The sequence below is a fragment of the Choloepus didactylus genome, chromosome 2 (genome assembly GCF_015220235.1).
Source record: "Choloepus didactylus isolate mChoDid1 chromosome 2, mChoDid1.pri, whole genome shotgun sequence".
NCBI lineage: Eukaryota > Metazoa > Chordata > Mammalia > Pilosa > Megalonychidae > Choloepus > Choloepus didactylus.
The window spans coordinates 109,756,466-109,779,680 of NC_051308.1; the positions used below are offsets into that span (position 1 = coordinate 109,756,466).

Sequence of the window (23,215 nt, forward strand, 5' to 3'; positions counted from 1 at the left end):
TAGGGTAAATTATTTTGCATTAAAAAAGAACACAAAAAGCTTCAAATGTGCTTTTAAAAAAATAATAATAATAAAATTGAGAAAACATCCCCCCCCCAAAAAAAGTGCATGTAAGTACCCTGAAAGCATTCAGTATTATAGATTTCAAAGAGTTCATAGTCATCTGTTCTGAAATTTAATAGTCTTAGCTGCCAGAAGTAGTTTTTTTTCCTTTTTCTGGTTGTCATTTTCCTCCAAGGAAACACATATGAGAAATTGATGCTTAGATACTGTGTCATTCTCATAGTCTATCCAGCAAGCAAAAGAACTGTGATAAAGTTGCAAGCATCTTGGTAAGATCTGTCTGGGTTCCTGAAATGACAACATCATGACATGTTACTGTATTTGTTTTCTTTCCTTTCCCAGCATGTTCAGCTCTTGACACAAATCCACCTTCTTGCCATCTTCAACCCTAGTCTCAGTTCAGAGGCCAGTACTACCAGGATATTTCTTGTAAGTATCTAAATATTCCTGACTCTAAAGTCATGGCCTTGAAAAGTCATTTCTCAGTTATTCACCCATCATAACCTACATTTAGTTGTTTCCTAGATGTTTTTCGTAGAAAAGTCTATTTTTTCCAAAGTTTGCTAAGAGAAACCTAAGCCACTGATTCCAATGTAAGAATAACGAATGTATTCAATTTTCTGAAAATTGTGTACTTACCTTTTATTCAGAGAAACCAAAAAAAAAAAAAAAAAAAAGATCCTCATTCTTGAGAACCTGAATTCTAGCTAGGTGCTGAACTGTGTATTTAAGAGGCTAAGAACACTCAATCTAAAAATAAAAGCAAAATATAAATGAGTATATCACAAACACAATCCTTGAATATCTGAAGGCTCAGCAAAAGAGTAATCTCAATAAAATAATGTTAATTTTGAAAGACTCTGTGATGATTTCTATCTGTAGGAGGAAGGACAGAGGCTAAGGGCTACTGGTATTAATTGTCTGGAACTTAGGTCTTCTTTGTGTCCTGTTTTTCCAAGAAAGAGCTGGGAACGTTTGCGCAAAGCTCCGTCATTCTTCACCCTCAGTTGAATCCCAAGTTTCAAACCTTATTCCAACCTTGTAATCTGATGGGAGCTATGGAGCTCATTGAAGATGTCAACACACATGTCAGCATTGACTGGAGTCCTTTTAAAACTGTCAAGAAGAATGGTAAGGAACAGATGTGTAAACTTCAAACTTTTGTTTATAGTGAGATGTGAGAATCTTATGCCATACAAAATTTCCCAGGAATGGGGGAGACAGGGTTTTGCAATTTCTTCCTTCTCTCTATTATCTTCCCTTTGTGCTCAATGATCTAAGTTCTGGAATTATATGATAGTATTGGGGCTTTGATAAGAGGTGGAGGCAGTCGACATAACTGGTGTGTGGAGTAGAGATGTGGGAATTGGGCTAAGAATTGGACTTTGGATACACATGAGAAGGTAAGTGTTAGGAGTGAGATCAAGACATACTGGGATATGGTAAAGAGGGAAGTCATTGGTTGAGATTTTTACTGTCTTCTTCATCAGGATAACTCATTTTATGTTCCATGATTGTAGGGTAGATAGTATCTCCATTTTGATTGGAAGTTGACTTGGGTATTAGGCACAAATCGGAGATGTTGTATCTTTGTCAGGTTCAATATTTTAAAGAAATCTTTCAGGTTTGGTTTCAACCTTGCATTGGTTTAGTATTTTTTGAGAAAACATTTGGTTTGTTTGCTTTTCCGTTAAACCAAGTATTGGCTTCTGATTTCTTGGTTTAGTAAATTAGTTGTGGTTTGTTCTGGATTTAAGTTTATCTTTGGATTTCATTTTAAATCACTGACTATTTTATAGTTAAATTCAAGTGCGTTTTGTTACAGGCACTGGTCTCAAATTACTTTAATAAATATGTGTTGTACTGAAAACTTAATATCACACCAAACACAATAGTAACAACTTGTACATCTAGTGCTCTGTGTTTTCACTCTGGGGATTTGAAAAGAAAAAATCCTATGAAAGGAAAAATACAGGTACAATGGTGCTTGTCTCTGGAAAGGCAGAGGTGCCTGAATTGAGAGATTTAGGCAAGAAGACTGAAAAAAAATGAGACTGAATTGTCTTATTCCTTTTATGGTTTTTGTTCCCAATTTCAGGAGGAATCTGGGAGAACTTAATGAAAGTTAAGTAAGAATCAAATAAAATAAAATTTGGAATACCAGATTTTTTAGGGGGATTAAAAAAGTTGGAATCTTATCCTGGAAGAAAGAAATCATTGTTGAAGGTCACTTATTCTTCAAGGATTTAAAGAGGGAAAGCGGTAAAACTTAGAGAGTATACACAAATGTTCTGGCTAGGTCCTTTATAAGTGTTTGTCTTACTTGGTAGGTTGTAGAAAATAAGAGTCAACTTTTATTGACATTGAATGGGAATCTCTTTAGGTATATATTAGTTTGAAAAAGATTGTGGAATCTTTTTTCAGGGACGAAAGGGAGGTGCGAGAGGAGGGAGAGGAGGTTAGAAAAATATGGCTCTAACTAAATGCAGAAATAAATTCAGGAGTTCTGTGAAGCCTTTGTTTATTCTAGAATTCCAAGTATCATGGATTTTTTTCTCTACAGCCTATGAATTTCCCTGTTTGCCAAAGCAAGTGGCTTGGATCCTGGCCACAAGCAAAGTTTTCATGTACCCAGAGCTACTTCCAGTATGTTCCCTGAAGGCAAAGAATCCCCAGGATAAGGTCATCTTCACTAAGGCTGAGGACAGGTAAGTGTTTACTATGTGGGGAAAAAAAAAACAAACTGTCCCAAGGAGAAGATGTAGTTCTTCTTCTTAAGGAGCTTGGGGAAAATAAGGCATGTATAATAAGTCATGAATACAAAAGGCAAAAAGAAAAGGATATTAGATGGTGTTCTACAGGGTGTGCTTTTTCCAGTAGCACCAAATATTGCTCTTTTGGGGGATGGCATACATTTTTGAAACATTTTATTTGTTTTCTGTCTTTATTTTAAAACCAATATTGTAATGCAGTTAAAATAAATTTTTCAATGGAAAAAAGTTTATTCCTTATTCTATCCCTCCAAGACAATGGTTTTTTTTCCTCTGCATTTCTTTTTACATAAATCCTGTCAAATTAAATGAAATTTTGTAATTTTTTAACTTAATGTGTTATTGACATTGTGTTTTTATGCTGTAACATTGTCTTTTTTTATTGTATTTTATTTTTTAAATGCAATTTTATTGAGATATAGTCACATAACATGCAGTCCTCCAAAGTGTGATTATATTTTAAAGCAAATGTTTAATGGCCTTTTGGTATTCCTTTTATTGGCCATCTCTTTTTCTTTTATTTTGCTGTTATAAGATGCTTCACCAAGTATCTTGTACATAGAGTTTTTAACATTTTTTTAGTTTATCCTTTAGATTATAAACACTTTTATGGCTCTTGATAAATATTGCCAAATTGCCATCAAGTACATGACCATATGTAATCATCATTGAATATGGTATGTTTGGGGGTGCGCTGATTTGGTATGTCTAACATTGTACCTACTATTTCATTTTGTATTTGTTTAATTAGAATTATTCTCCTCCTTTGTTTTGCCCTTAGACTTAGTTTATTTTGCAAGTATAAAATATGTTGTGTTCTGACATTTATTTGTGATCTATGCCTGGTTTTCCCTTTTTCTATTTGATTGGGAACTCTTGATTGAGCCTTATTCACATCTGAAACCCACTCAGTACTTGTAATTACACATAGTAAGACTCAGAAAATGTCTGAAATTTTCTCTTGACGGTCTGTTGACTTGTGCAAGCATTGGATGTAAAATGGTGGGTTGTAAAATTTTTTTAGTTAGTCTGGGAAGGCTTTTTAGAAAGGACTATGAAGTGGGATTTAGTGTCATTTCTCCGTTCTCAGCCTGATAGCTTTAGGACTGAAACACTTTGAAGGGGCTGGATTTCCTAAGCCTTTAATCAGCAAGTACCTTCTAACCTGCAAGACTGCCCACCAACTGACAGTGAGAATCAAGAATCTCAACATGAACAAAGCTCCTGACAATGTCATTAAAGTGAGTGCTTCCTGCATGGGCCACCTGGGGACTAAGCCTGTTGGCACCCATTCTTTTTTTGTCTTCTTAGTCTCAGTAATGAAAGGGACCTTCCTTTATCCAAGGCTAATGTCTCTTCCCTGTATGCTAGATGCCTACCTTCCTTGCCTCTTAAAGAACATTGATCATATTCTTCTGGATATCTTTATCCTCTTCCTCTCTTAACGGATATTTCCCCTAAGTAAAAAATTGTTCAGGGCTGTCCCAACTTAAAATATTTCTTGAATCCATGTTTCCGTCTAGCCATACATTCTTTTTTTTTTCACTCTAATCTTTTTTTTAATGCATTTTTTTATTGTGAACCTTAACATTATATAATGTTATATATATATAACAGTGATATATTTCAAAGTACATTATAACAAGTTGAGAGCAAATTTCAAAGAATGTTATGGGTTGCAGTTCCACAATTTCAGTTACTTCCGTTGTAAAACAACATATATACAGAAAGGTGTTAACTTTCAAAGTACAGCTCAACAAGCAGTTATATAGATAATTTCAAAAAATGTTATGGGTTACAGTTCCACAGTTTCAGTTCTTTCCTTATCGTGAAATATAGGATATATACAGAAAGGTGAAAAATTTCAAAGCACAATTCAACGAATAGGTATAGAGCAAATTTCAAAGAATATTATTTGTTCCAGTTCTCCATTTCAGTTTTTGCCTTTGGTCTATTCTAATACCCTGGCACCTAAAAAAATATGTTTATGTAAAGTTTCAGTATTCGTAATCCTTTGTTAAATTCTATCTTGTCTGTTGCTACCCCTTCCTCTCATTTACTCAGATCCTTACAGGTGTCTAGGCAGTGACCACCCTAACTTGTTCGTCTTGAAAGTTGGTGTTGACATTATGGGGAAGGGAGTTGCATCTGACTGTTGTTCTTAATGAGGCTGTGGCCTCTGTGTTTTAGGACTTGTCTGGCATGTAGCAGTCTGGTGGATTTAAGTTTCTGAGAGATAAAGTTTAGTAAGTGAATCTTTTATATAATCTCAGATAGGGACATAGGTATTTTGGGACTAAAGGGCAAGGCATACTGTGGCATTTGGGATTTCTAGCTGGAGAGAAACGTCCAGGAGTCTCTCGACTGTATTTAACGTATCTTAGTCACTGTAACCTTTTATGTTATCTTTCTTTTTCCCCCTTTTGGTCAAGTAGGCATTTTTGATCCCTTGATGCCAGGGCCAGGCTTATTCCTGGGAGTTTTGTCCCATGTTACCAGAGAGATTCATTTCTCTGGCAGTTATGTCCCACGTGGAAGGGGAGGCTAATGAATTTATTTGCTGAGTTGGGCTTAGAGAGAAAAAGGGCACATCTGTGCAACAAAAGAGGTTTTCTGGAGGTGAATCTTAGGCATAATTATAGAAAGGGTTAGCCTCCCATTTACAATCCTGAGTTTCATGTGAGCTAGCCTCAGGATCGAGGGCCAGATTTATTAAGTAGTAGGTTCCTAACTTCATATAACATATATTCTGCCCCCAGTGAACAGTCAGTATCTTCACTTAGTTGTACAATCATCATTACTCTTTACCTTTACCCTTCTCCAGGTCTCTCTCTCCTTTTTTTCTCAGCCAGTAGAGTTCTCTTTAGTATTTCTTACAGGGTAGGTCTTCTGTTAACAAGTTCTCTCCGCATTTGTCTGTCTGTGAATATTTTAAACTCTCCGTCAGTTTTGAAGAAGTTTGGTGGATAAAGAATTCTTCACTGGCGTTTTTTCTCTTTCCGGATTTTGAATATGTCATACCACTACCTTCTTGTCTCCATGGTGCCTTCTGAGTAGTCAGTACTTAGTCTTATGTTGCTTCCCTTGTATGTGGTGAATCACTTGTCTCCTGTTGCTTTTGGAAATTTTCTCCTTCTTTTCAGCATTTTAAAGTCTGATTAGAATATGTCTCAGAGTTGTTTTATTTGGATCTATTCTATTTGGAGTTCATTGCACATCTTTCTTTTGCATATTTATGTTGTTCAGAAGTGTTGGGAAGTTTTCCCCAGCAATGTCTTTGATTACTCTTCCTAGCCCTTTATTGTTCTCTTCCCCTTCTGGACACCAGTGCTTCTTATATTTGTATGCTTCATGTTGCCCATCATTTCCCAGAAATCCATTTTCTATTTTTTTATTTTTTTCACCTTTTTTTTCTTTAGTGCTTTCACATTCCATTGTACTGTCCTCTAGTTTGCTAATTCTGTCCCCTGCCTCTTCAATTCTGCTGTTGTGTGTCTCAAGTATATTTTTAATTTTTTCAACAGTATGTTATTTCCATAAAATATAGTATTTTTTTAATTTACTCTTTCAAAGTCTCTCTTATGCTCTTTAGGGTCTTCTTGATGTCCTTAGTCATCACATCGAAGTTGTTTAGGGGATTTATACTTACTTCTTTGATTAATTGCTTCAAATTCTGTGTTTCCTTTGGCTTTTAATTTGGTTGTTTGGATTGTCCATATCTTCTGGTTTCTTAATATGCTTTGTAATTTTCTGTTGTTTTTGACCTCATGGCATTTACTTATCTTGATAGGGTTATTTTTAGGATATCCAGGATTATTTGAACATTTGTCTACAATTTGGCAGAGCTACAGCTTGGTGAAGTGCACTTTCCCTGTCCTACCAGTAGGTGGCACTTCTGAGCCACCTCTTACCCTCAAGCCAGTTCTCCCCCAGCTTTGTCCATGCACTGAGCTGAGTCCATTCCAGGTGGAAATCCAATCAGTGCCCCAATTTTCCTTGTGCACTGGGAACTGCCCACCCTCTAGGAGGACAGCAGGTCCTGTGCAGTTTGGCAGGGAGTCTGCTCCAGGGCACAGTGGTCCCGACACTTCCTGGTGCTGTAGGTGGACTAATCTTGGGCTGTGGAGCTGTGTATTAAACTTCCACCTCAGATGCCCCACACTCCCTGTTCAGTCCCTGGGGTTGGGGAGGAGCTACTGGCACTTCCTTGCAGTGCCGTTGCCTCTTGGCTATGCACACCGTGGGCTTCCATGGAGGAAGTGTGGTTGCAGTCACAAGGCCACCTATTCCCAGGTACCCTTATAAGAGCTCTTGGCCATGGGGTTGTGAAGAGTTATCTCCTTAGCCACTGCTTAGATGAGTGTATGGGGATTAGAAAGCTGTTTGCTCTGCACTCAGTGGCTGGCTCTAGCCACCAGTCCCGGGCTCGGTAGCGCTCCGTCGTGGTTTTGTGAAGGTTTATTTCCCCAGCCAGTCGTTGAGATGTGTGCTCGGGGCGTTGGAAGGTGCCCGCTCCTGTGCTCATCTGCCTGCTCCAGCCACCATTCCCTGGCACGGGCTCTGGGCACGGGACTCTGAAAACTTATCACCCCAGTCAACTGCTGAGGAAGGTGCACAGAATGTGAGTCTGTGTTCATCAGCCAGCTACAACCACCCATCCCTGGTGGCTTTCTGTGCTGAATACTCACCCATTGTAAGCACAGTTTCTTGGTCTCTCCAACTCTGTCCTCACTATGTGGTGCAGAAGTCCCAGCCAGTGGTACCCTGGAATTGCTATTCTGGAAGGCTTTCTGTCCTTTATATGTGTTTTTCATGGAAGACAATTTTGCTCTGTCTCTCCTAATCCGCTATCTTAGCACTCTTAGCATCTTTGCACTCCAGTTACAACTTTCTCCTTAACTTTTTTTTTATTTTTATCTTTTAATCAAGTTATACAGTTACACATGTATAACTTTTTTATACTGATTATACATGTTTTAAAGAGTCAAAAAGCTGTATGAAACTTGCCATGAAAACCAATATTTTTCTCCCCATTTCCTGCTAATAGGGGAGTACATTTACTTCCATATCTAAAGAACATACTTACTCTTGCTACTTCTTGATGTTTTGGATTTACGCCTTATATGTTAACCTTAAACCATGGAAGGTAAGAGTTTAGCTGTCTCTTCATTCACTTACTGTCACCACATACATGCATATTTTCTCCAATCTTGCCACTATAATTGTATCATTATTTTGGTTAGCTCATATTCAGGGTTTACAGTATAAGCGTTGTAAGGACAGTGTAACTATTTCTCACAGCTGGGCCTTGTAGTGAGTCATTACTTTGCCTTTCCTGCTGAGTATTTTGTTTTTCCTGGAATTAATAATTGTCCTTTTTTAAGGTGATAGTTGTGGTGGGGTTATATAATTTTCACAATTCAACACTAAACTTTACTTTAGTTTTGTAAATTTCCTTTCTTTTTGGGAAAAATTTTAGGTGTTCTTTCATTTTCATCTCCCTGAAAAAGTCTCTCACTGAGCCCTCTGAAGCTATACCACTTGAAATGTGTTACTCTCTGTTCTAGTTTGCTAATGCTGTCAGAATGCAGAACACCAGAGATGGATTGGCTTTTATAAAAGACGGTTTATTTGGTTACACAGTTACAGTCTTAAGGCCATAAAGTGTCCAAGGTAACACATCAGCAATACCTTCAATGGAGGATGGCCAGTGGTGTCTGGAAAACCTCTGTTAGCTGGGAAGGCACGTGGCTGGCGTCTGCTCCAGAGTTCTGTTTTCAAAATGGCTTTCTCCCAGGATGTTCCTTTCTAGGCTGCAGTTCCTCAAAAATGTCACTCTTAGTTGCACTTGGGATATTTGTCCTCTCTCAGCTTCTCCGGAGCAAGAGTCTGCTTTCAGTGGCCGTCTTCAAACTGTCTCTCATCTGCAGCTCCTGTGCTTTCTTCAAAGTGTCCCTCTTGGCTTGGCTCCTTCTGTCTGATCTTATATAGGGCTCCGGTAATTTAATTCAGCCCCACCCAGAATGGGCAGGCCAACACCTCCATGGAAATTATCCAATCAGAGTCATCACCCACAGTTGGGTGGGGCGCATCTCCATGGAAACACTCAAAGAATTACAGTCTAATTAACACTAACACTGACAGGTTTGCCCGCACAAGATTACATCAAAAATTATGGTGTTTGGGGGACATAATACATTCAAACTGGCACACTCTCTCAGCTTGCTGTACTGTTTCCTTGGGCTTTTACTCTACCATCATCCATGGGGTCCCTTTTACCTCATACTTGTGTTGGATCATCTTCTTTCCTGGATCCCATATCTTTTTTGGTTTACGTCCTTGTTTTAATGGAGCACATCCTAGTAGCATTCTGAGGAACAGTGCTTGAGAAGGAAATTTTTACATCTAAACTGGCTATTCATGACTGGTGGTTTGTACCAATCTCAATTTCGTATTTTCATACTGTATTATAATTACAGATGTTACCATTGGGGAAAGCTGGGCAAGAGATACGTAGGACCTTTCTATATTATTTTTGCAATTTTCTGTGAATTTGATTATTTCAAAATAAGTCAAAACAAAGTCTCAATTCTACCTTCACCCTTCACTGGGCCTATAATTCTAGGTTGGAAATAAATTTTCTTAGAATTTTTTTATGGCCTCACTCCATTTTCTTCTAGCTCCTAGTGTTGCTGTTGAGAAATTTGATGCCTTTTTGAGTCTTTCACCTTTGTGTGATACCTGCTTTTCCCTCCTCTAGTAGTATGTAGGATCTTTTCTTTGTCTCCAGTGTTTTGAAATTTGATAGAATGCCTAGTATAGGTCTAGTTTCATCCATTGTACTAGGCATTCAGTGAACCTTTTTACTCTGGAAATGCATATGTTCAACATTGGGGAAATTTTCTGGAATTACATATTGATGATTTCCTCCCCTTCATTTGGTCTGGTTTCCCTTTCTGCAATGCCCAATGGTCAGATTTGGACTTCCTAGACTGGATTTTGATCTTGTCTTTTTTTTTTCCATTACTTTGTCTTTTTGTTGTACTTCCTGGAATATTACCTCACCTTTTTCTTCTGTTACTTCTGCTAAGTTGAGTTCTTTATTTCTTCTGTCATATTTTTCATTTCAAATAGCTTTTTTTGTTTGTTGAGTATTTTTTTAGTGAGAGAGGGCATAAAGGAAAATAGAGGAGGAGAAAGTTTGGAATATTCTGTGTTTTTTCAGTATAGTCCTCCTGTCTTCAGCTATACCTGATAGTCCAGAAACCATGCTTTCTAGCAAATAATGCCTTGGCTTCTGCCAGAGGATGAGGAGGGGCTGTCACCTGGCTGTAAGAAAAATTAGAGGGGATTTGGGTGTCTGACTGCCTCTTCAACAGATTTGCAATTGTCTTCATCATTACCTGTTTTTAATTTCACTTTTCCCTAAATAATGCCAGCTTTACATTCACTTCTAGAGGTGTATCTGATGTGTTAGCCTTTTGCTGGTTCTAATATAAGTTTAGTTGTCCCATAAGTTTTACCACTTCGGATTCGGTTTTCTGCATTCTACAATGTCAGTTACCAGTTATCCATCTATGTTTCATAGTCTTGTTGCTTTTGTCTTTTCTCACATTGTTTTGGTCCTTGTAGGTTTCTGCCTAGTCGTAGTTTGTGAGGGCTGCTGTAACAAAGTACCACAGGCTAGTTGGCTTAAACAACAGAAATTTATTGTTTGATGGTTCTGGAAGCTAGAAGTCCCAAATCACGGTGTTGGCAGGGCCATGCCTCCTCTGTCAGGGGAGAAACCTTTGTTCTATGCCATTTCCTTGGCCTCTGTTGGGTGGCTTGCAGCCTGGCATTCCCTGGATTGTGGTGGCATAACTCAAAGTCTCCCTCTGTCACATGGCCTTCTCTCCCTCTATCTCTGTCTTACTGTGTCCAAATTTCCTGTTTGTAAGGACACAACTCATATTGGATTAGGACCACCCTAATGCAGGTTGGCTTCATTTTAACTAGTAACATCTTCAAATACCATATTTACAAATAAATTTACATTCATAGTTCTCAGGGTTAGGTCTTGAACATCACTCCATAACATGCCTTCAAAAAATTTCTTTCTGTTATTTTCATGGGATTTCAAGAGGGAACAAAGCCAGATGGTTGTGTTTAATCTGTTTGTTATAACAATAAATTTCTTATTACCTCTTTAATCCAAGCAAGTATTGATATTACCCCCACAAAGATCTTTGGTAATTTCCCAGTTGTCGTATCCAGTGGATTCTTTTCACTTATTAACCTGTTTAATGTCACAGTTGTTGCTGTAGTTCACTCATTCCTTCTTCAGACTCTCAGCTCTCTTAGATTTTGTGATACCAGAACTCCTACCTCAGACTGCTCCTTCCTGAGCTTTTCTTCCTGTACTCGACACATAAATGTCAATGCTCCACAGGGACTTCTCAGTGTATGGAATAATCCAAATCCATGATTTTCAGTACCGTCTGTTTCCTGATTATTCCTAAATCTTTATCTTCAGTCCAGATTTTCCTGCTTAGTTCCAGCTTAATTTAGCCAGCTCTTTCAAGGAGTTCTCAACTTGATTGCCCCCCTGGTTCCTCAAAATTAATTTGCCTCAAATTGAACTTAATGTCTCCTCTCTATAACCTCCAATTGTTGCCACTGTCATCACCACTAATTGCATACTCCCCTCCCTAAATTTACCTGTTCTGTGATTTTTGTCTCTGCATAGGACCTTACTTTCTAGCCATCTCTTCATCCATGAACTAGATTTATCCTTGACTCCTCCTGCTTGATTACCACCATGTGCTGACAGTCATCAGATCCTCAGTTTTTCTCCTGTATTGACAACTGCTTTAGTTCAAGTCCTTGACAAACCAGGGTTATTGGAGTAGTTTTCTAACTGGTGTCTCTAATTCTCATTCTGTTTATTTTGTCCATCATGTGCTGACATAGCCACCTTTATCATATCATATCCAGCCTCCTTCAGATTGCTTGCCATGGCACAGCCTACCTCTGCTTTGTTTCTCAAGTCTCCTCACATTGTGTTTGCTGTAGACAAACTAATCTCTTTGTGATTCCTTAAACACCTCCATGGTTTTGCATATGATGTGTACTCTGTCCTCATCTGCTTTATGTAGCAAATTCTCTGTTCCATTAAGACTCATCTATTGTACCCAATCCAGAAAAATCTTTTTTTGTTCAGGTTTGATTTGTGTGTTATTTTTTTGTGCACGTTTGTACCTTTTTATGCAGAATGTCATTGTGGGCCTTCTTGACTATCTCTCCCACTAGACTGGGAGCTTCTTAAGAGCAGGCATTGCTTCTCTTGTCTGGATGCTCAGCTTGTAGCACAGTAGAGGGCAGTACCAAATATTGAAAGAGTGGATGCCTCTTGTCAAGTTCTTAAGTCCAGCTTCCCTCTTCATTTGTTCTTCATTTACTTTTAAAACATATCTCTTACACAAAATTACTCTGATCATCTGTTTCCTTTTCTTTGTGACCTAAGCTTCTCACTTCCTGGTGACCAGAATGGAGGTAGTCAAGCAGTATTGAGAAACTGTAATATCTTTATTAATTAGAGATTCCTTTAACTTGAAATGTGGAAGCATTCTACATATGCAGTGAATGTATTTATCTGTGTAGGGGGGTGTGCATGTGTGTGCTTGTATCAAACTGCTGCCTGCTCCTCCTCCCACCCCCACCCTGACAGAGGTTAATGTTTCTGGAAAGAAACAATCTATATTTCTTCATGTTCAGTTTTATAAGAAGACCAAACAGCTACCCGTCTTGGTAAAGTGCTGTGAAGTGATCGAGCCACATCAGTGGAAGCCACCTGTCGAGCGGGAAGAACATCTGCTCCCATTCTGGTTAAAGGTACATCTCTTCCTCAAAGTGTGTAGGGCACATGATCACTGAAAACCCTGACAGAAGTATCAACGGCTATCTTAATCCTCTAATGCTTTAGTTGTAGAACAGGGTCTTAAGTCTTCCTCATTCACCCTCCTACTCCTGATTTTCTTCTCTCCCCCTAGGAGAATCTACAACCTTTTAAAAATACTGGATAAATTGATAGCTTCCTAAAAGAAACTCAGAGAAAAGGGTATCTAGACTATATAATTGCAATGAAATCTTACTAGAAATCTGATATTCTACAGAAAAATCCTTCTTGGAAAGATGTATTGAGACTGTCTTGGAAAGATCTCTAAAATCTTGAAAGCTCTATTCTTTTTACTAGATTGTGACTTTTGATGAATCACAGTGTCCTTGTTCCCAACAGGCCAGTTTGCCGTCCATCCAGGAGGAACTGCGGCATATAGCTGGTGGTGCTGGAGAGGTAGCAAATGTGACTGGAGCAACTGAGACCAAGTCTGAGCCAGGCCTAGAGAAAGGCAGCTCAGATTTGAGGGGTGAAGCTCAGTATCCACTTCTCTTGCCTAAGGGTGTAGTCCTGAAACTGAAGCCAGTTGCCAACCGTCTTTCCAGGAAGGCTTGGAGACAAAAGCGGTCATCAGTCCTGAAGCCCCTCCTTATCCGACCCAGCCCATCTCTCCAGTCTGGTTCCAACTCTGGGAAAACACCAACCAGGTCAACTCAGTCAGAAGCCCCTCCAAGGAAACTCGTGGTCCAGGTTCCTCACCTGACCCAACCAGCTACTGACTTACAGACAGTGCCAGGTGTCCCTCCACTGGGAGTCACTGACGGCAATTGTTCTGAGTCTTCTATGGCCCTGCCTGCTATGTCCTCGGAGGCCAAAACCAGTTTACCTCTATCTGAGTCCCAGAACCTGCTCTCACCAGCCTCTGTGCCCAAGGAAATGCTGCCCTCAGTTCCCCTTTCTAAGCTTCCTAAACGCTGTGTGAAACGGAAGCCCCCAAAGAGAAAGGGTGTCAAGGCCTTTCCACTTCTGAAACCTGCCCCCCTCATCCACCATGCACCTGTTATCTTCACTGTTCCTGCCACCACTGTGAAGGTCGTGAGCCTTGGCAGTGGCTATAACATGATCCAGCCTGTTAGCGCAACTGTGGCCCAGAATTCTCAGGCCGTTCCCATCACTACCCTCTTGGTTAACCCTACTTCCTTCCCCTGTCCTTTGAACCAGCCCCTTGTGGCCACCTGCATCCCACCCTTAGTTGTTTCTGGTAACTCTGTGCATCTTCCTGTACCATCTACCCAAGAAAATAAAACCCAAGTCAGAATGGATTTTGCTGGTCCTTTGACTGAAGGGAAAAGTACCTTTCCAGGCATAGAACCCAAATTAGAACCCCAGGAACTATCTCCTCTCTGTACTACTGTCTTTCCCAAAGAGGAGCACAGCCCAGGGCCTCCACCGACAGAGAGGAGGTTCCGGGAAGAATTGTCAAAGAACAGTGCCTATTGCTGGACAACTGTGAAAACAGAAGAGGGGAGGCAAGTTTTGGAGCCACTGCCTCAGGGCTTCCAGGAGTCTCTAAACTCTCCCCCTGGGGATTTAGAGGAAATTGTCAGGATGGAACGTGAAGACCCAAGGGAGGAGCTCTCCGTTGGATTCCCTGAGCAGGACTTTGGATGATGAAGTCAAAGAAGCCTAGCTAAGGGTCCATTGATTTTTATTAATTTTCTCAAAGAAGCAACTTCTCGTTTTGTTGATTTTCTCTATTGTTTGCATATTCTCATTTTCATTTATTTGTGGTGATCTTTGTGATTTCTTTTGTTTACTTTGGGTTTAGTTTACTGTTCTTTTTCAGGTTCTTCCAGGTGAGCAGTTAGTTAATTCCTTGTTTTTTGCTGTTTCTTCTTTTTTAGTATAGGTGTGTAGGTCAATAAATTTCCCTCAGCATTGCTTTTGCTGCATCCTGTAAATTTTGATGTGGTGTTTTCTCATTTTCATTTGCCTTGAGATATTTACTGATTTCTCTTGTAATTTCTTCCTTGACCCACTAGTTTAAGAGTATATTGTTTAGCTTCCATGTATTTGTGAGTGTTCCTGCCTTCTGCTTTTTATTGATTTCCAATTTCATTCCATTATTATCCAAGAAAGTGTTTTGTATTATTTCAGTCTTTTTAGATTTATTGAGACTTGCTTTGTGATCCAACATGTGGTCTTCCTAGAGAAGGTTCCCTGAGCACTTGATAAAAATGTGTATCCTGCTGTAGTGAGCTGCAAGGTTCCATAAATATCTGTTAAGTCTGGTTCATTTGTCTTACTATTCAAAATCTCTGTTTCCTTATAAATCTTGGGTCTAGATAGTCTATCCATTGAAGAATGTGGTGTATTAAATTCTACAACTCTTATTGTAGAGCTGTCTACTTTTCCGTTCAGTGTTGTCAGTGTTTGCTTAATGTATTTTGGGGTACTCTGGCTTGGTGCATAAACATTTATGATTGTTACTGTCTTCTTGCTGAAGTGTCCTTTTTTGTAATACATAGTGTCCTTCTTTGTCTCTTAATTTTGCGTTTGAAGTCTACTTTGTCTGATATTAGTATAGCTATCCTGCTCTTTTCTGGTTGTTGTTTGCATGAAGTATCTTTTTCCAACCTTTCATTTTCAACTTGTTTTTCTGTTTGGGTCTAAAGTGAGTCTCTTGTAGCCATCATATAGATGGGTCCTGTTTTTTTTTAATCTATTCTGCCAGTATTTTGATTGGGGAGTTTAATCCATTAACATTTAATGTTACTGCTATAAAAGTAGTACGTTGACCATTTTGCCTTTTGAATTTTATATGTCATATCTTATTTTTTTCTCTCTTTTTACCATTACTAATAACGTTCATGTTTATACTCTTCTTGAAACCGCTCACTCCTGTCTTTTTCTATCTGCCTGTAGCCCTCCCTTTAGTATTTCTTGTAAGGCAGGTGTCTTTTTCACATTCTATCTGTTTGTCTGAAAATATTTTACACTCTCCCTCATTTTTGAAAGACAGTTTTGCCGGATATGGAATTCTTGATCGGCAGTTTTTCTCTTTCAGTATCTTAAATATATCATGCCAGCCTCCTTGCTTCCATGGTTTCTACTGAGAAATTTGCGCAGTCTTATCGAGCTTTCCTTGTATATGACGTCCACCTACAAGTGGATAAACAAACTATGGTATATACATACAGTGTAATATGAACTACCTATAATGAGGAAACTGAGAGTTAAAGTTAAGAGCACAGGTTATCAGGAGGTAGAAAGAGAGTAGAGATGGTACATTTGATGCTGAGGGAGTACAGAATGTTCAACAGGATTGATTGTAAAGATCCAGAAATGTATAGCACATTACTATCTGATGATAACACAATACTGTATGCATAATGAGCAAAGCTGAGTGTGAGTATAGTTAAAAGATGAAGGTTAGGGGCATGGATGACACCATAAGGGTAGATACAGGATAAAAACTGGGACTCTATAGCTTAGCTGAAACCTAGAGTGACAACGATGGTGATTAAATGTACAAATACAAGAAAGTTTTTATATGAGGGGAACAAATGAATGTCCCCTTTACTTGAAAATGGGATGGTATATGGAAAAACTACAACCAGTGCAAACTAGGGTCTATAGTTAACAGTAACATTGTGATAGTCTTCTGTTAATTGTAACAAAGGCAGTATACAAAAGCTAAATGTCACTAAGATGAGGATATAAGGGAGGGGTACGGGATTCTTGTTGTAGTGGTTTTCTCTCCTTTTATTTTTTTTTATATTTTGTTTTTTATTCTATTAATTTTCCTCTTCTTTCTTTGGGGAAGAAATGGAAACTGTTCTCATATAGATTGTGGTGGTGAATGCTTAATTCTCTGATTACATTGGGCACTAGTGATTGTTCAGTTAGGATGGATTGTATGATGTATGAATAAAACTGAAAAATAAACAGGGATACAAGCTCTGGAGAAGATGTGGAGAGAGATATACCTATTCACTGTTGATGGGGATGCAGCCCCTCTGGAAGGCAGTGTGGTGGTTCCACAGGAGGCAGAGTATAGGGCTGCCATATGATCCTGCAACCCCGTTATTTTTCGTATACTTAGAAGAACTGAAAGCAGGGATGTGAATAGACATTTGCACACTGATGTTTTTGGAAGCATTATTCACCATTTGCAGTGGATGGAGGGTACTTTGTTGGATGAGCCAAGGGTGAAGGGCAAACTGTGATGTATACATACGATGGAATATTGAGCTGCTGCAAGAAGGAATGAAGTTGGGAAGCATGCAACTAGGTGAATGAACCTTGAGGACATTATGAAGTCAAAGAAGAACGGTCTTTGGAATTGGGTACTGGTTCATCAAATGAAGGGTCAAGTGGTACTAAGAAATAAATTGATAGTCTTACAACAGGAAGCGGGGGAAGAATCAGCCAACAAATACCTTTTTAGCTTCTCAGGTTCCTCCCAATGATAGAAACTGGAGGAGAGAAGGATGGGCTAGAGGAAGAAGAAGAAGAGGAATTTGTAGACCTTACCCAGATGAGGAAGATGAGTTGTCATCAGCCTCTGAGGAGTCTGTGCTTTCTGTTCCATAACTGCAGGGGAGAGTTGGGGAATAGTTGCACTTATTTTGTGGATCCAGTAGTTTGTTTAATTTATTGTTGTGCTGTGCCAGGCTCGCTGCACTATAAATAGTCCTAAAATTATTTGTATTTGACTTTCCAGTGTATTATGGAATGTAATTTTGGAGTTGAGGGTAGAGGAAAAGTGGGAAAGGGTGAAATTTTATTTCCTAATTGTATTTGACTTAAACTCGTTTAAAATATAGATTGAATCACCGAATACACTTTAAATGCCTAAAAAGAGTGGCTCACAAGTATGTGTTGTCTTCAAGGATTTAACTGTTTTTAGGCTAGAGGGGGATCTTTCAGAATGTATCTTCTTCCCCACTTTTGCTCCAGTCCCACCTACCCCTGTGATTCTGTAACCCAGGGAGTCAGGCTTTTGATAACTGTGGTGGGCTCCCGAATGTTTAACCTCTGTTCCTTCTGATATAAGTGCATATAGTTGGCGCTGTCTGAGCATTAGAAGCACTCTTTGGGGGTTTTGCAGGAAACAGTAGAGAAACTGACTTGGCTTGCATCTGAAAGGCGCATGAGTCAGGAGAGTGAGTCGGAGGAAGAAAACTCACAGGAGGAGAACTCTGAGCCAGAAGAAGAGGAAGAGGAAGCAGAAGGAATAGAAAGCCTGCAGAAAGAAGATGAAATGACCGACAAAGTAGTTGGAGACCCTGCTGAGAAGCCCCCTTCCCCTGTTACCTCACCCCAGCCTGCTCCAGAAGTGGAGCCAGCAGAACCCCACCAGGTGAGTTTGACAAGCCTGTTCTGAGGGGTTTGTCTCACTTAGCCTCATTGCCTAGGGGACCATGTGCAGAGTGGCTACTTGCAAACCGGTTTGGAGGATTTCTGCAGGAAAGCCTCTGGATCTTCCCTGCAACCCCCCTGTCCCAATTCAGATGTTTAGCCTGGTACCTCTCCAGAGGAGAGATGCTCAGAGATTTTTTACCTTGATCTCGTCAGCTGCTAGATTTGTATTGGGCTCATGCAAGTTAATACTGGTTCTTACCTCATCTATCGTGTACGAGGCTAAGAGCTATGTTTCTTTCAAAAACACACTGCTTATTCCCCACCAAGACATAGTCCCTTGAAAGCCCAACATGAGGCCATACCCACACTTTAGACTTCCTTTCTCGGTGTGCAGTAGCTGCTTATCTCATTGTCATGTCCTTTGATGCAGTTATCCTGCAGAGCCTGCTTGGAGCTGACTTGACAGAAAGACTTGACTCTCATACCATTGTCCCAACAACTTTTCTCCTGAGTTCCTTGCTGGATAACATTAAATGTGACTTGGGTGGGGTGGGTACATGTGGTGGGATGGGAGGAGAAGGGGTTGCAGGGACAGAAAACTAATCTTTTTCATGTGTGCTTCAAGAAGAGAGCATCAGATCTGCTGGCAAGGGCTGGAGCAATCATCGAGTTCGCAACAAGCAGGGGAGTCGAACCTGGGCCAGCAAGGACACCTCTAAGCTGCTGTTGCTATATGATGAGGATATTCTCGAGCGGGATCCACTCAGAGAACAAAAGGACTTGGCCTTTGCCCAGGCGTATCTGACCAGGGTAGGCAAATGCTGCTTCGTGTTAATGTCTGTCCTTATGAATGAGGCTGCTTTTCCTCTAAGGAAGGGTTTTAAAAGACAAATGTTTTTTAATTCTAAACCAGCATTGTGTACTTTTCTTTAGTTTTGCTTGAATTACCAAAAGATGTGTTGTGAGAGAACCACAGAGAGACACAGAGTTCAGTCTTCAGGTTTATTGTTAGTACGCTAGAATACCCCCTGTATTGCCCAGAGATTGGGGAAGGGTGATACCACCATCCCCCATGGGAGGTTGTGAGTTCTTCAGGTAGGCTACAAGGTCTTTTACTGGGCCTTTAGCTAGAGAAGAAAGACATATGGGACATTGGCCAGAGAGTGGATCTCAGAGAAGCACCTTTATCATCAGAGATAGGAACCATCCTTTTCCTCGGAGTTGTCCCAGTTAGCTGTCTTATTCTGTTGTTAACCAGCTGTTTCCTTTATCCATCCCTTAGAAAAGTATAGTACCGTTAGAGGTAGTCATGACTTTTTCTTGTCTCCTAATATTTTACTAACATTCCTTATTTATATATTATTTACCCTCAAATGACACCATGCTAAAATATGTGTACAAAATACTCCCTACCTATTTCAATATCAGGCTACAATGAGGAAGGGGAGGTGAGGCTGTGACCTAGAGAAAAACATGATCTTGTTTTGTGAGTAGGGCTGTGGTCTCTGGACAGTGAAGGACTTCTGGTTACCCACTACCAGACAGCACATTCCTCTGTGTTTTCCATTAAGAGTCAGGTCTTCAGACCTGTCATAGGAGTAGACTCTGAAGGATAATTCTTGGAGCTCTCTAACAATAATTTCCTCCTTCTTTGTACCCTTTTTACCTTTTTTTCTAGTTGGAGCCCAAAGACAGGGTATTGATGATTGAAAATTTTCTCATGTAGGTACAAGAAGCCCTAGAAATGTCCCTGGCAAGTATGAGGACTTCCTACAGATTATCTGTGAATTTGAGTCAGGTACCCAAAAGCTCAGTGATTGGCCTCTGCTGTTGAGAGACTTTGCTGCTTTCCTATTGCCAGATCAAGCTCTGGCCTGTGGATTAGGAAATAGACGGGCCAAAACAGTACGCCAGGACTCCTGGGTCTGAGCAAGGCTGGGATTGAATGGAGTTGAATCAGTGTTCCAGCCTCTCAAATGCTTCCAGACAGATAGTCTTTCCCTTGCCCAAGGTGTCAAGAACCTCCTTGTTATTAAGGGATATTCTCCTATCCCCTATTTTCATATTTTCTTTAGATATAGAAAGTGAGGGTGTTTTGCTTTTTGTTGTAATGAAGACTTTAGGTAAGTCATATGTCCTTTGCTCCTCAGTGTTATAAAATGGGCATTCATTCAACAAAAATTTGTGGAATGCCTTCTATGTGTCAGGCCAAATTCTAGTTGCTAGGAATACAATTATAAAAGACTTGGAATCCTTGCCCACAAGGAGCTTACATTCTCATGGGGGATAGTCAGATGATAAACAGATAAATAAGTGGTTGCTTTATGGAAAAATAAAGCAGGAAAGAGGAATAGAGTTGTAGGTTATTCTGTTAAATCTTTTTTTTTTTTTTAATCATTTTATTGAGATATATTCACATACCACGCAGTCATACAAAACAAATCGTACTTTCGATTGTTTACAGTACCATTACATAGTTGTACATTCATCACCTAAATCAATCCCTGACACCTTCATTAGCACACACACAAAAATAACAAGAATAATAATTAGAGTGAAAAAGAGCAATTAAAGTAAAAAAGAACACTGGGTACCTTTGTCTGTTTGTTTCCTTCCCCTATTTTTCTACTCATCCATCCATAAACTAGACAAAGTGGAGTGTGGTCCTTATGGCTTTCCCAATCCCATTGTTACCCCTCATAAGCTACATTTTTATACATCTGTCTTCGAGATTCATCGGTTCTGGGTTGTAGTTTGATAGTTTCAGGTATCCACCACCAGCTACCCCAATTCTTTAGAACCTAAAAAGGGTTGTCTAAAGTGTGCGTAAGAGTGCCCACCAGAGTGACCTCTCGGCTCGTTTTGGAATCTCTCTGCCACTGAAGCTTATTTCATTTCCTTTCACATCCCCCTTTTGGTCAAGAAGATGTTCTCCGTCCCACGATGCCGGGTCTACATTCCTCCCCGGGAGTCATATTCCACGTTGCCAGGGAGATTCACTCCCCTGGGTGTCTGATCCCATGTAGGGGGGAGGGCAGTGATTTCACCTTTCAAGTTGGCTTAGCCAGAGAGAGAGGGCCACATCTGAGCAACAAAGAGGCATTCAGGAGGAGACTCTTAGGCACAAATATAGGGAGGCCTAGCCTCTCCTTTGCAGCAACCGTCTTCCCAAGGGTAAAACTTATGGTAGAGGGCTCAACCCATCAAACCACCAGTCCCCTATGTCTGTGGTCATGTTAGCAACCATGGAGGTGGGGTAGGCGAATACCCCTGCATTCTCCACAGGCTCCTCAAGGGGGCACTACATCATTTTTTTTTCCTTGTTTTTCTTTCTTTCTTTTTTTTTTTTTAACTTTCCCTTCTTTTTTAAATCAACTGTATGAAAAAAAAAGTTAAAAAGAAAACAAACATACAATAAAAGAACATTTCAAAGAGACCATAACAAGGGAATAAGAAAAAGACAACTAACCTAAGATAACTGCTTAACTTCCAACCTGTTCCTACTTTACCCCAAGAAAGTTACATAATATAGCAACCTTTCTGTGAACTTGTTCCTACTATATCCATCAGAAATTAACAGACCATAGTCATTTCTGGGCATCCCCAGAACGTTAAATAGCTTATCTGTTCTTCTTGGATTATTGTTCCCCCTTCCTTAATTACTCTCTACTGCTAGTTCCCCTACATTCTACATTATAAACCATTTGTTTTACATTTTTGAAAGTTCACATTAGTGGTAGCATGTAATATTTCTCTTTTTGTGCCTGGCTTATTTCACTCAGCATTATGTCTTCAAGGTTCATCCATGTTGTCATATGTTTCACGAGATCGTTCCTTCTTACTGACGCGTAGTATTCCATCGTGTGTATATACCACATTTTATTTATCCACTCATCTGTTGAAGGACATTTGGGTTGTTTCCATCTCTTGGCAATTGTGAATAATGCTGCTATGAACATTGGCGTGCAGATATCTGTTCGTGTCACTGCTTTCCGATCTTCCGGGTATATACCGAGAAGTGCAATCGCCGGATCGAATGGTAGCTCTATATCTAGTTTTCTAAGGAACTGCCAGACTGACTTCCGGAGTGGCTGAACCATTATACAGTCCCACCAACAGTGAATAAGAGTTCCAATTTCTCCACATCCCCTCCAGCATTTGTAGTTTCCTGTTTGTTTAATGGCAGCCATTCTAACCGGTGTTAGATGGTATCTCATTGTGGTTTTAATTTGCATCTCTCTAATAGCTAGTGAAGCTGAACATTTTTTCATGTGTTTCTTGGCCATTTGTATTTCCTCTTCAGAGAACTGTCTTTTCATATCTTTTGCCCATTTTATAATTGGGCTGTCTGTACTATTGTCATTGAGTTGTAGGATTTCTTTGTATATGCAAGATATCAGTCTTTTGTCAGATACATGGTTTCCAAAAATGTTTTCCCATTGAGTTGGCTGCCTCTTTACCTTTTTGAGAAATTCCTTTGAGGTGCAGAAACTTCTAAGCTTGAGGAGTTCCCATTTATCTATTTTCTCTTTTGTTGCTTGTGCTTTGGGTGTAAAGTCTAGGAAGTGGCCGCCTAATACAAGGTCTTGAAGATGTTTTCCTACATTATCTTCTAGGAGTTTTATGGTACTTTCTTTTATATTGAGATCTTTGGTCCATTTTGAGTTAATTTTTGTGTAGGGGGTGAGGTAGGGGTCCTCTTTCATTCTTTTGGATATGGATATCCAACTCTCCCAGCCCCATTTGTTGAAAAGACCATTATGGCTCAGTTCAGTGACTTTGGGGGCCTTATCAAACATCAGTCGGCCATAAATCTGAGGGTCTATCTCTGAATTCTCAATTCGATTCCATTGATCTATATGTCTATCTTTGTGCCAGTACCATGCTGTTTTGGCAACTGTGGCTTTATAATAAGCTTCAAAGTCAGGGAGTGTAAGTCCTCCCACTTCGTTTTTCTTTTTTAGAGTGTCTTTAGCAATTCGAGGCATCTTCCCTTTCCAAATAAATTTGATAACTAGCTTTTCCAAGTCTGCAAAGTAGGTTGTTGGAATTTTGATTGGGATTGCATTGAATCTGTAGATGAGTTTGGGTAGAATTGACATCTTAATGACATTTAGCCTTCCTATCCATGAACATG

General features: G+C 39.7%; 1 pseudogene; it reads left to right on the plus strand.

Annotated features, from left to right (window-relative positions):
* Positions 1-23,215, plus strand: part of LOC119512781 — a 37,205-nt pseudogene that overhangs the window by 3,397 nt on the left and 10,593 nt on the right.